The sequence below is a fragment of the Elephas maximus genome, chromosome 6, assembly GCF_024166365.1.
Source record: "Elephas maximus indicus isolate mEleMax1 chromosome 6, mEleMax1 primary haplotype, whole genome shotgun sequence".
Lineage (NCBI taxonomy): Eukaryota > Metazoa > Chordata > Mammalia > Proboscidea > Elephantidae > Elephas > Elephas maximus.
This window is the reverse complement of record NC_064824.1, coordinates 90,234,170-90,246,550: the sequence shown is the minus strand read 5'-3', so window position 1 is coordinate 90,246,550 and position 12,381 is coordinate 90,234,170. Positions and strand designations below refer to the sequence as shown.

Below are 12,381 nucleotides of genomic sequence, written 5' to 3'. Positions count from 1 at the left end.
AAGTATAAAAAATAAACTGTGTAAGTTCTTCAAAAAGTTTTGGCAAGAAAATAAAGACAGCATGATCAAGACAGAAGAGCTTATTTTTACAAATAATTGTTCCAAGAAACAAACATTTTAGAACATTGCTAATATTTAAAATGAAAGATAAGATATATATATGTATTGTGAAAGGGCGTTGACTGCATTAGGCAAAATGAATGTCAAGAATGTAACTAACAATATCATGACAGAATTTAAAATATTTCTCAAAGCCGTAAAGAACTAAATTGACCCTGCAGAACACTAAATCTGGGATTTGGAGGGAGGCTTGACCCACTCTTTCAGGAAGCAAAGGTAAAAGAAAAAGAAATAGGAGAGTCCAAGAGAAAGGATAGAATTAAAGAACAAGAAATGGGAATCTGACATCTGTATAACTGATAAGCCTTAACAAGAAAATAGAACAAAAAAATACCTTACTCCAAAGCCGTTTAAAAAACAGGGCTTTACCCTTCCAGCATTCTTCTCTAGTTTACTGTTGCTAAAAAAATTAATGCTAGCTCAAACGTCCTATTCATTGATCCTCCTGCTCAGATCGTGTGCTTTTTTTCTCAAGTGCTACATATGAAAATAGCAACCCAAGCTTCTTGTGGTAAAGAGACAAAGCTTACTCATTAGATAAAAATAAGAAAAACACAACAGTAAAATATATGGTACCAATTTAGATATTGACCAGTAATAATAATAGCGATAATGTTAATCTAGATATAGTGAATATTTCCTATGTATCAGAGAGGATGCAACCAAAAAACCAAAAACCAAACCCATTGTCATGGAGTTGATTCTGACTCACAGCAATCCTATAGGACAGAGTGGAACTGCCCCATAAGGTTTCCAAGGAACCGCTGGTGGTTTCAATCTGCCAACCTTTTGGTTAGCAGCCAAATGCTTAACCACTATGACACCAGCGCCCCAGAGACCATGCAAAACAGTAACTAATTTAATAATCACCAACAACCCTATAAAGAAAGTAACATTATTATCCCTTTTTTAATGATTACTAAGTGCAAGCTTAGCAAAGTTAAGAAATTGGCCAAAGGTAACACAGTTATTAGGAGGGAAAACAGGAACTTGAGCCTAGTTTATCATTCTCTGGAGTCCATGGCCCGAATCACTACCACACTGCCACATGACAATGATTCCTAAAGTCCAGGTTTTCCTGAATTGTGATGCTCATTCCCAAGATGGGCCTTTGTGGTAACTCCAGAGCCTGTATGTCCAGGTGCATTCAATGAAGAACCACTACAGATGGGCTCTGAAGTGTGAGCAAATCAACCCTCAATGTTCTTTTACTGGTTAAGTTTGTATCACTTCTATGACGTACAGGAGTATGCAGCTCATAATTGGTGACAGCCCAGAACAATATTCATCACTGAATAAAGCCTAGTATTGGTTATAAGTGAAACCTTGGACTGTTCCAAATGAGGAATAGATAGCAAAAGAAGGGGGAAGGGCATGGAATAGACAATAGACTATGAGAGGTAATGTAGCTTTGTTACTGACTAAGCAGATTCCAGTTGATCACATGCCCTAAGCAGCCGAACAGAACCACATCTGCATCAGAGAGGTAGGTCATTAAATCTCCAGAGAAAGAAGTATCTCCAGATTTATCCCTCCTTTTGGTAGTAGGTGCCATAATCAGTTACCTTGGCTGGGAGGGCCTGCTGTCAAGTCATCTCATTGAGTCAGTTCCTAAATTGAAAGGAAACTACAGGTTATCCTCAGATTAATAGAAGAGAAAAACATGGCAATAATATAATAGAGAAAAATAAACTCACATAAAAGAAAAAAAGACTCAAATCTGCAAAATGATAGGACATGCTAGTATACTAGGCAAAAGGTATTAAAAGTGAACAGCACCTTGTTATATCCTAATGAAATTGCTGAATTTCTAGGATGAGACAAATCCACTAGTTTCCAGACAGAGAAGAGGACCTAGAATAAATAACAAAAAATCTGACTGGCCTCAGACTTCTCACTTGCAACATCAGATTTTAGAAGAAATGAAGCAACATCTACTCTATACAGAATATTCTTTTCCGGAGGCTTTGTGTCCACATTACCATATTAAAGATTCTACAAAGTCCTGTCATGCATATGGAAAAGAACAGTAGCAAACTTGTCTACATATATTAATTCGTTGACTTCTCACAGCTACCATAGAAAAAAGAAGGTGATATTATTATCATTACTTTATCCATTTTACAAAAGAGGCCAAGAAGCACAGGGAATTTAGGGATCTGCCAGAGAAAACATATCCAGAAAAGGGCAGATGTTGGGATGTGAACCCAAATGCTCAAGCCACAGGATCTGTATTTTCAGCCACTATGTTATACTATCTTAAAAACTAACAAATAACCTATCTTAGTTATCTAGTGCAGCTATAATAGAAACGAAGAGAAATTTATTCTCTCACAGTCTAGGAGGCTGTTGTTGTTGTTAGGTGCTGTTGAGTTGGTTAAGACTCATAGCAGCCCCCTGTACAATAGAACAAATAGTTGCCTGGTCCTGCACCATCCTCACAATCGTCGTTCTTGAGCCCATTGTTGTAGCCACTGTGTCAATCCACCTCACTGAGGGCTTTCCCTTTTTTCAATGAACCTCTATTTCACCAAGCATTATGTCCATCTCCAGGGGCTGATCCTTCCTAATAACATGTCCAAAGTATGTAAGAGGTCAAATGAAAGTCCCAAAAGCTTGACTCCATCCACATCATTAAGGATGACTCTACTTTGAGGAGGCAGCTCTTCCTCAGTCATTTTTTGAGTGCCTTCCAACCTGAGGGGCTCATCTTCCGACACTATATCAGACAACCTTTTGCTGCTATTCATAAGGTTTTCACTGGCTAATTCTTTTCAGAAGTAGACCGCCGAGTCCTTCTTCCTAGGCCGTCTTAATCTGGAAGATAAGCTGAAACCTGTTCGTCATGTGTGTTGCTGCTGATATTTGAATACTGGTGGCATAGCTTCCAGCATCACAGAACACACAAGCCCCCACAGTATGACAAACTGACAGACATGTGGGGGGTCTAGGAGACTAAAAGTCTGCATTCAGGGTGCCGGCTCCAGGAGAAGGCTTTCTCTATCTGTCAGCTCTGGGGGGAAGGTCCTTAACATCAATCTTCCCCGGTCTAGGACTGCAGAGACCCCAGGTCCAATGGCCACACTATTCTCCTGGCTCTGTCTTTCTGCTTGCTTCTCTCTTTCATATCTCAAAAGAGATTGACTGAAGAATCCTGCCTCATTAACATCATAGAGGTAGGATTTACAGCACATTGGAAAATCACATCAGATGACAAAATGGTGGGCAATTGCACAATACTGGGAATCATGGCCTAGCCAAGTTGACACAAATTTTTGTGGGACACAATTCAATCCATAATACCACCTAAAATAAAGATCATGTGCAAGTACTGTACCAATGATAGTGCTACAACCAGTCCACTTTGGATAGCTCTATTCATCCCTTAAGGAGCTCTGGTGGCACAGTGGTTAAGCACTCAACTGGTAAGGTGGGCGGTTTCAACCCAGCAGCCGTTCCACGGGAGAAGGATGTGACAGTCTGCTTTCATAAAAATTCCAGCCTTGGAAACTCTATAGGGTAGTTCTACTCTGTCCTATAGGGTCACTATGAGTCAGAATTGACTCGAGTGCAACAGGTTTGGTTTTTTTTTTTTTAATCCCTACAGTAACATTTGTTAATGCTGGCCTTCCCCACTGAAGTGGCCATAGGACTACACCTCTGAAAATACCCTTCAGGAAAAACCTGTGCAGTTAGCTGGCGGTCTCCAGCTCCCACACCTATGCAGCATTCACATCAAGGCCATACTCTCCCTGGGCTGCTCTTAGCCAATGACTAAGCAGGGATATCTCTAATGAGCAATCTTTGTTCTGGGGCTCCCTATCAGTCTAGATGAACTTTCTCAGAGCCACACTGTAGTCTGAGATTCTTCCCGTCCAATCCTCCTTCCTTCCTCTCTTAATGCAACATTGTCAGGGACCTGCATGGCGGTCAGAGGTTCTCCCTGCCTACTCCTGCTCCCTCTGCCCTTCATCCTTCACAGACTTTTCTCATAATATCTCTTAGACTTCTGGTTCCATCTTGTTATCTACTTTCTTGGAGGACCGAAGATAATGCTCCCATAAGCTATAACCTCCAAAAGGGGAATGAATGTGTTTGTCTTGTTCACTGTTGCTGTAGTCCTACAACCTAATACACTCTCTGCTACATAGCTAGTACTCAATATGTTCTTAATGAATTGTTGCATAAGTGATTGAAAGAACAAATTGAATACCACACAATAAGTCTTCAGCAATAGTATTGATCATAAATAGATTTGCAACAAGCAGTCAAGAACATGCCTGGAGGTAAGGACTCCTTCTCAGTCATTTTGCAGCTTACAGCTTGCTCACACAAAAAAAAATAATTTTAAATAAATTATTATACTGAATAAAGTCCAAATATTCTTGGTTTTGACACAGAGCAGAACTCCTACAATCCTTCCTCGATTGCCAAGAAAAGCAAATAACTTTTAAGTTGGCATTACAAATTTTTCAGATTTTCACTGTTCACTGAAGGATGTGCATATTCAACAGATAGTGAACAAAGAATCCAGACTGTATAAGGTCAGAAGACTAGATTATTAATTAATAGGATTATTGTTATAGTCAGGAAACTGAATAATATAGAACCTGATTTAACTGCCCCTTCGTTTTTGTTGGGTTCCCAGTTAGCAGCTTATATGTGTCTCACTCATTTTCCCCCTTTTTCAGAAAGGAAAAAATTTAAAATATCTGCATCAAAGCTAAGATTACTAAAACCAAGCACAACTACAGGGCGTTAGGAATTTTCTTTCATCTGACTCCACAAAACCAACAGCAAGATAAGAAGATAAGATGTAGAGAGAAATAATAGGCATCATATTAAGTGCCAGCCTCTTTCAAAAAGTCTCCTTTGCCACTAAGGTTAACCCTCTCCGAAGACAAAAATCTAAGTTGGCAAACACTTGGGCTTTTGTGTTAAATTTCTGGAGAAATCTAGGCCAACTTCAATGCATTCATTCAGCTTCAATATCTGTTTTTTTTTTTTTTTTTCAGGAATTATATAAAACAAGTTAAGCAAAAACACAACTATTCTCCTGGGCCCGTATGTCCTATAAATTGGTAGTTCAATACAAAGGCCTAACGAGATTCGGGCTTTATTTTTTGGGCAAGGCCACTTCAGAAATGGTGGTGTGAACTTCCATTGGGAGACACATAATGTCTGGTCATCCTCCATTTTGTGACACCAGGAGGTTCTGATGATCATTGCCCAGCTCCGTCAAGTCAGTAGAAGTTGTAAACTGCTTATATTGTACTGTCATTTTTTTCTTTATTAGCTCTGATACTTCTATAAAGAGAAACCATCTTTATAAGCAATTTGTTTAACTTAGGTCTAGGAAAAACAAACAAACAAACAAATCCATTTTCAATGAGTTGATTCCAACTCATAATGACCCTAAGCGACAGAGTAGAACTGCCCCATGGGGATCCCAAGGAGCACCTGGCAGATTCAAACTGCCAGCATTTTGGTTAGCAGCCATAGCTCTTAACCACGACACCACCAAGGTTTCCAAAAGGCAGACTAAAATCTTGATTCTATAAATTTGCTTAGCAATTTCAAGGTAATGAATTGCATTCATTGAATCCTACAAAGGTGGCTGATAATTTTTTCTTCTTCTTTTAATTTTAGTGTCATTATGAGCTTATTTATTTAAACCTATCTGGTATGTTTAATCCATTTCAACTCTTATCTTTATTAATGTACAAATTAGTCCATTTTTGGCTAGTAGCATCCTGCTCAAGTTGGCTTTTGAGTCCTTTTGAAACAATTCCAATAGTCCTTGATAGTTGCTTTGCTTTTAAGTATGAGAAGATTTCCATGTTCATCTTGTACATTTCCTACCCCAGACTGGAAATCAGCCTCTTCTCCAAGAAGTTCTGATTTAAATTTAGTGGGAAATAGATTTTAAGGACCACAATCTGTGAGCTAGTGGTGCTCTTTGCTGCTGGGTTGGCTATTGTTTTAGGTCAGGGGACAGAAGTAGAAAATATGGACTTTGGAAAAAGGGTAAAATATATTAGGTGTCCATACTAATTAATACTTGCAATTCAAATTCAGGGCTAAGGGGCTTTTACTGTTTTTATATGTTGTGCATTATAAATTGGCACTACAGGTATGGAATCAATGAAACCCTGACTATTCTAAAGCAGGATAATTTTTTTTTGAGAGTGAGAGGAAATCTATTGATTAAAAGTTACCAACAAATTACAATATTATTTGGGTCCAGATTCAAACAAACTGTGAAAAATACATATATACGATATCTTAGTTTGGGCTTGAGTGGTTTAATGAGGTGTGATTCCAGGAAACAGAACTGTGGAAGCCAGGAAAGTGATACTGGGAAGAAAGAAAAGTCCACCTAAAGGTGCTTTGGGGAGGTTTCCGCTGTAGGCAAAGGGGGCTTGATTCTGCCTGGGCCTCTGAGAAGCACACACTATGCTGCCAAGAATTGTCTTCTGAAGGACAGGAGGCTGGAACCCCGATCCACTGGCTCCTGTCCCCCTTTAGTTCAGCAGTACTTCTGGGACATTAGCATCCCCACTTTTGAAATGTGGATGCATTGTGCTTGGCCAAGGTGCCTCCCCTGGTGCAGAAAGACGTGCAGTGCATGCCTGGAATGAGATACTGCTGGTGTCGGGGAGCCTGAGCTCACACAGAACTGGGGGAACTATAACAGCTGTGAGGAACGGTGAGGCTGAAATCCAAAGGCGCTGAGAGGATGTGACTTGGAAAATCTCAGGCCTCTCTTACATAAGACTAGGCAGGAAATTCGAATACTGATTGAAGATACAGGGAAATTATTGTGAACTTTTTTTTTTAGATGTGATTATTGTATTATGGTTACGTTTAAAAGAGAGAAAAGAAACTTTTTTTAAGATACGATTTGAAATATTTACAGAGTAATTGATATGATGTCTGGGACTTGCCCCAAAATAACCTGAGAGAGTAAAAGTAGGTGAGATACACGGAAACAAAACTGTCCATGAGTTGATAATTGCTGAAGCAAGATGAGAAGTACAGAGGTTCATCAACTATTCTCTCTACTTTTCTACATATTTACAATTTTATACAGTAAAATATTAAAAACAAGTAATTTTCCACAATGTTTATGAAGTCAGCCTCCTAAACTCACAAAGGACAAACGGTGTGTCTGTCTGTGTGACCAATTTTGGTTGGTTACTAATGACAGGGGCCCTGGTGGCATAGTGGTTAAGAGCTTGGCTGCTAACCAAAAGGTTGGAAGTTCAAATCCACCAGCCACTTCTCGGAAAAACTATAAGGCAGTTCTACCCCATCCTGTAGGGTTACTATAAGTCAGAATCAACTTGATGGCAACAGGCAACGGGATAATGACAGTATTTTTCATTCTCAAAATCTGAGGGGTTTCTTAGGTGTGGTTTTTGTGTTCTGAAAAAGGTATCTTCCACCTACAAAGTTTGAAAGTGTTTGCAATCAAATTTTCATAATAAAACAGACTTTTAAAATAAATGGAAATTGCTTGTATAATGAAATTGTTACTTACTGTTTTGGATTGAATTATGTCCCCCAAAATCTATGTTGAAATCCTAACTCCTAAAAAAAAAAAAACAAAAAACTCCTAGTACCTGTGAAAATACTTGGTTTGGAAATAAGGTCTTTGAAGACATTATCAGTTAACATAAGATCATATAAGATGGCTCCCAATCCCATCTGAGTGGTGTCCTATAAAAGAGAAGAGACAGAGAAAAGACCATGTAAAGATGCATCTAGATGTCAAGGAGCATCTAGAGTTACCAGAAGCTGAGAAAGACAAGAAAAGATCTTCTCCAAGAGTGGACAGAGAGAGCATGACCCTGCTGAGCCTTGAATCTGTACTCCTAGCCTCCAGAACTGTGAAACAATACATTTCTGTTTGTAATAAGCCACCAATTTGAGGTATTTTTTTACAGTAGCCCTAGGAAACCAATATACCTGTATGTGTTTACTTGTTTCCTTTTACCAGAAAATACTTAAGATTTTAACTTGACTTTTATAATACTATATCATTCACTATTGTTTGATATAAAACAACATCAAAATAAGGAATCCAACAAACAAGGGTTTGTGTCTACTATGACCACAAGTTCCAAAAAACTAAGGGTTATGAGATGGGAAACCTGGACCTATAACCATCACATGTGTTCTTTCTTGAGCAAACTCGTAAGCATGAAATAAAAGTCAAATAGATACTTCGCACTACCTTTTATAGAGAACTTACTATACCAGATTATGGCATTTTACCTGTTTCTATATTTGGTTGCACAGATGCAGGAAGTAATTGTCCCATACTTAAACCAGAAAGGAAATTATTGGAAAGCTATGATAGCTTATTCATTCACGGCAACTGGAAGGATTGCATGATATCTCAGGACACAACCACTAAGGAGGATGGCCTCAAACCATTCCTAGTCTAACTGGGCTAGTTTAAGTCTAGGGCCTTCCCTTGGTCTTAATTGAAAGTCCTAGCATAACTGTGTCCCTGGTGAGGGGTATTTCTCCAAAGCAAAAATTGGGCTAATACTGTGACTGTGAAAAACACAGACTCTGGGCCAGATTCTCCAGGTTCAAACTCTAGCTCCACCACCTCCTAGCTATGTAATTTTAGGCAAGTTGCTTAGTCTCTCTGGGCCAGTGCACCCATCCATATAATAAAAAAAAAAAAAAAAAAACAAAACTTTTTTTTTTTTTTTTTAATGGAGGTAATAATAGTACCTATCTTACAAGGTTGTTTAAAGGGTGGTGGTGGTGGTAGTTGCTATTTGCCCTAAAATCAATTCCCACTCATAGTGACCGCATGTGACAGAATAGAACTGCCCCACAGGATTTCCCTAGCTGTAGTCTTTATGGAAGCAGATCATCAGGTCTTTCTCCCACTGAACTGCTACGTGTGTTTGAACTGCAAACTTTTCAGTTAGCAGCGGGGTGCTTAACTGTTACACTATCACAGCTCCTTGTTAAAAGGATTAAATGAGTGCAAATATGTAAAGTACCTGGCAATAGCTAGTGTTTATCTTAGGCTGGGTTTTCTAGATGAGCAAAACTAGTGAAGCTTATATATAAACCCTTTGAATTTGAGTCGATTCTGACTCATAACAACCCTATAGGACAGAGTAGAACTGCCCCATACGGTTTCCAAGGAGTGGCTGGTAGATTCAAACTGTCAGCTTTTGGGTTAGCAGCTGAGCTTTTAGCCACTGTGCCACAAGGGCTCCCTCAATATATAGAGAGAGAGATTTATTTCAAGGAAATGGCTTACACAGTTATGGAAGCTGGCAAGTCCCAAATCCATGGGTCAGGCATCAGGCTGAAAGCTTCTTCTGCCTCAGATGGTTGTGGGAGCTGGTGAATCCAAAATTTGCTGGTCAGGCAGCAGGTTGCTGGCTCACATCCCAAGAGCCACAGGTCAGAGAATTTCAAGACAGGTGTCGGGTCAACAGAGAGCAAACTTTGCCAGAATATCACATATATGGGATGCAGGTCACACTCCCAAGAACGCTCCCCTTACAAATGATTGCTATTCACATAAGATAACAAAAGGGAGGATGAACACATAGTATCTGCCAAACCACTGAAAACCACGTCCCAGCCAAGTTAACACGTAATCTTAACCATCACGGTCCACCCTTTGTCAAATTGTCACCTGTACACATCTCGTTAAACCGTATATAATAAACCATAGTAAGTATTAAACCATATTAAATAAAGACAATTATAAAGTCATACTTGCACCTAACATGATACAACTAACATGCATAGAACCAAAAACACACTAGCTCCTTTTACATCTTATATTTTATAATAAGTAATGGAATAAAAGAGGGGAGAAAACAAAGATATTTGTAATGCACACACACACACACACACACACACATATAGCAAAACAAGGAAGAAATACTCGTAATAATTACAATCCTCTTTTCTGCAAATGGGTCACATTGTTGTAGCTTGTAATTAGAACTACCTTCTTCCACTACCCATCTGTGTTCCCTTTGCCCTCAGCAAGCACATCAGCAGGTCATGGCTCTTTGCCTGCTGGGTGGCCCAGCCTTCATTCCTGAAGGGTCTTGGCCATTAGTAGTCATGTTGGAATTGGGTTGTTGTAGCTTTCCACTGACCTTAATCACAGAGCATAGTGGTTCTAAGAGACATCCTAAGGGATCTCCCGTATTCCAGGCATACTCTTCTTTACCTCCATTATGTAATGTCAATCCAGTTTCCCCTTGGTAATCAGGATCAATTACACCAGCCAATACAGTAACTCCCTTCTTTACCTGTTGATCCAGAGGCATAAGGAGCCCAAACTGGCTGGTTGCAGTCTTAACTTCCAGTTGAATGATATCAGTGTCATGTCCCCTGGTGGAAGCATTTCTGTCTTTGGAACAAAGACCTTTAGACCCACAGGGCATAGGTCACTAGGTGTAATAGTGAGTGGTACCATTCACATTCCCACCCCTTGATTTTGGGACCCATGAATCCTGGCTATGGCAGAAACAGTACCATATATTGGATAGTGGTTTAGAGCATATACAGCCTCTTGGAGAACAATGCCCCAACCCTACAAGGTATTGTCACCTACCTGGCACCATAATAATTGTGTCTTTAGAAGACCATTCCATCACTCTATCAAGCTAGCTGCTTCAGGATGAGAGGGAACATTGTAAGACCACTGAATTCCATGACCATGGGCCCATTGCAGCACTTCATGTAATGTGAGTTCCTTGATGTCTTCGGCTGGGTTCTCTAGAGAAGCAAAACCAACAAAGCGTATAAATGTCTATATAAAGAGATTTATATCAAGAAAATGGCTCACTCAGTTGTAGAGGCTGGAATCCCAAATCCGTAGGTCAGGCTGGAGGATTCTCCTTATTCATATAGCTGCAGAAGCTGGCTAACCCAAGATCAGCAGGTCAGACAGCAAGGTTCTCACTCACAGTCTGTGAAGACCAACTAATTCCAAGATCAGCAGGCAAGACCACAGGTAAGGCGCTAGCTCAAGTCCCAAGATCCAGAGGTCAGATGAACACGAGCCAGCTGCAGGATCCAGAGTGAGCAAAAGCCCATGAGCCCTGCCAGAGGGCCCACTTATATTCAATGCAGGCAACACGCCCAAGGAAACTCCCTTTCAACTGATTAGCTACTCACAGCAGATCCCATCATGGAGGTGCTCACATTATATCAAAGCTTATTATGGAAGTGATCAAATCATCATATGACTGACACACTACATCATAACTGCCAAACCACTGAGAATCATAGCCCAGGCAAGTTGACACACAACCTTAATCATCACACTTGGTCTGAGGCAATGCTGAGTGGGATACCATGATGCTGGATAAGGCATTTTCTAAGTCCACAGATGGTAGTTTTGGCAGAAAGAACAAAACACTGCTCTTTTCATGATGAAAGTGGTCTAGTGTAATCAATCTACTACCAGGTTACTGGCTGATTGCCTCTAGGAATGGTGCCTTATTGGGGACTCAGTGTTGGTTTCTACTGCTGACAGACTGGGCATTCAGCAGTGGCTCCAGCCAAATCGGCCTTGGTGAATGGATGTCTGTGTTACTGAGTGTGCATAACCTCCACCCTGCCACCATGGCCTTTTTGTTCATGAACCCGTTGGGCAATGACAGGACGGGCTGGGAAAAGATGCTGACCGGTATCTACACCACTCATCATTTTATCAACTTGATTGTTAAAATCCTCCCCTGCCAAGTCACCCTGTGGTTAGCATTCAGTGAGACACAAATATCTTCATTTCTTTGGCCCATTTAGAGAGTTCTATCCACATCAAAAAAAAAAAAAAATTTTTTTTTTTTTTATCCACATGCCCCTTCCTCATAACTCCTTGACACCAATTTTCTAATCATGTTCCTTCCAAGTCCCTGGTCATGCAGCCAAACCATTGGCCATGGCCCATAAATCAGTGTACAATCACACATTTGGCCATTTCTCTTTCCAAGCAAAATGAATAACCAGGTGTACCACTCAAAGTTCTGCCCACTGGGAGGATTTCGTTTCACCACTGTCCTTCAGGGAGGTCTCAGACAGGGGCTACAGTGTTGCTGCTGTCCACTTTCAAGTGTTGCCTGCATATCATGCAGAACCATCTGTAAACCAGTCATGAATTTTCTTTTCCTCAATCAACTGATCATAAGGAATTCCCCATGAGGCCATAGGTACAGACTTGGAGAAGGAAGTTAATGTGACAGGAGTGGGGACCAT

The 12,381-nt window shown here is 40.2% G+C and overlaps 1 long non-coding RNA gene across 21 annotated transcripts in view; it reads right to left on the bottom strand.

Moving 5' to 3' along the window:
* LOC126077941 (uncharacterized) overlaps positions 1-12,381 on the bottom strand; it is a 134,204-nt gene that overhangs the window by 62,540 nt on the left and 59,283 nt on the right. For 12 of the 21 annotated variants that reach the window (XR_007517893.1, XR_007517895.1, XR_007517899.1 and 9 more), the window contains 4 exons: positions 9,416-10,899; positions 7,746-7,842; positions 1,900-1,974; positions 1,686-1,731 (listed from right to left, as the gene is read on the bottom strand). This is a non-coding gene — a long non-coding RNA (uncharacterized LOC126077941). Of the gene's footprint in view, positions 1-1,685; positions 1,732-1,899; positions 1,975-7,663; positions 7,714-7,745; positions 7,843-9,415; positions 10,900-12,381 lie in introns of all 21 variants that reach the window. The other 9 variants (XR_007517903.1, XR_007517908.1, XR_007517912.1 and 6 more) reach the window with 9 other exon arrangements.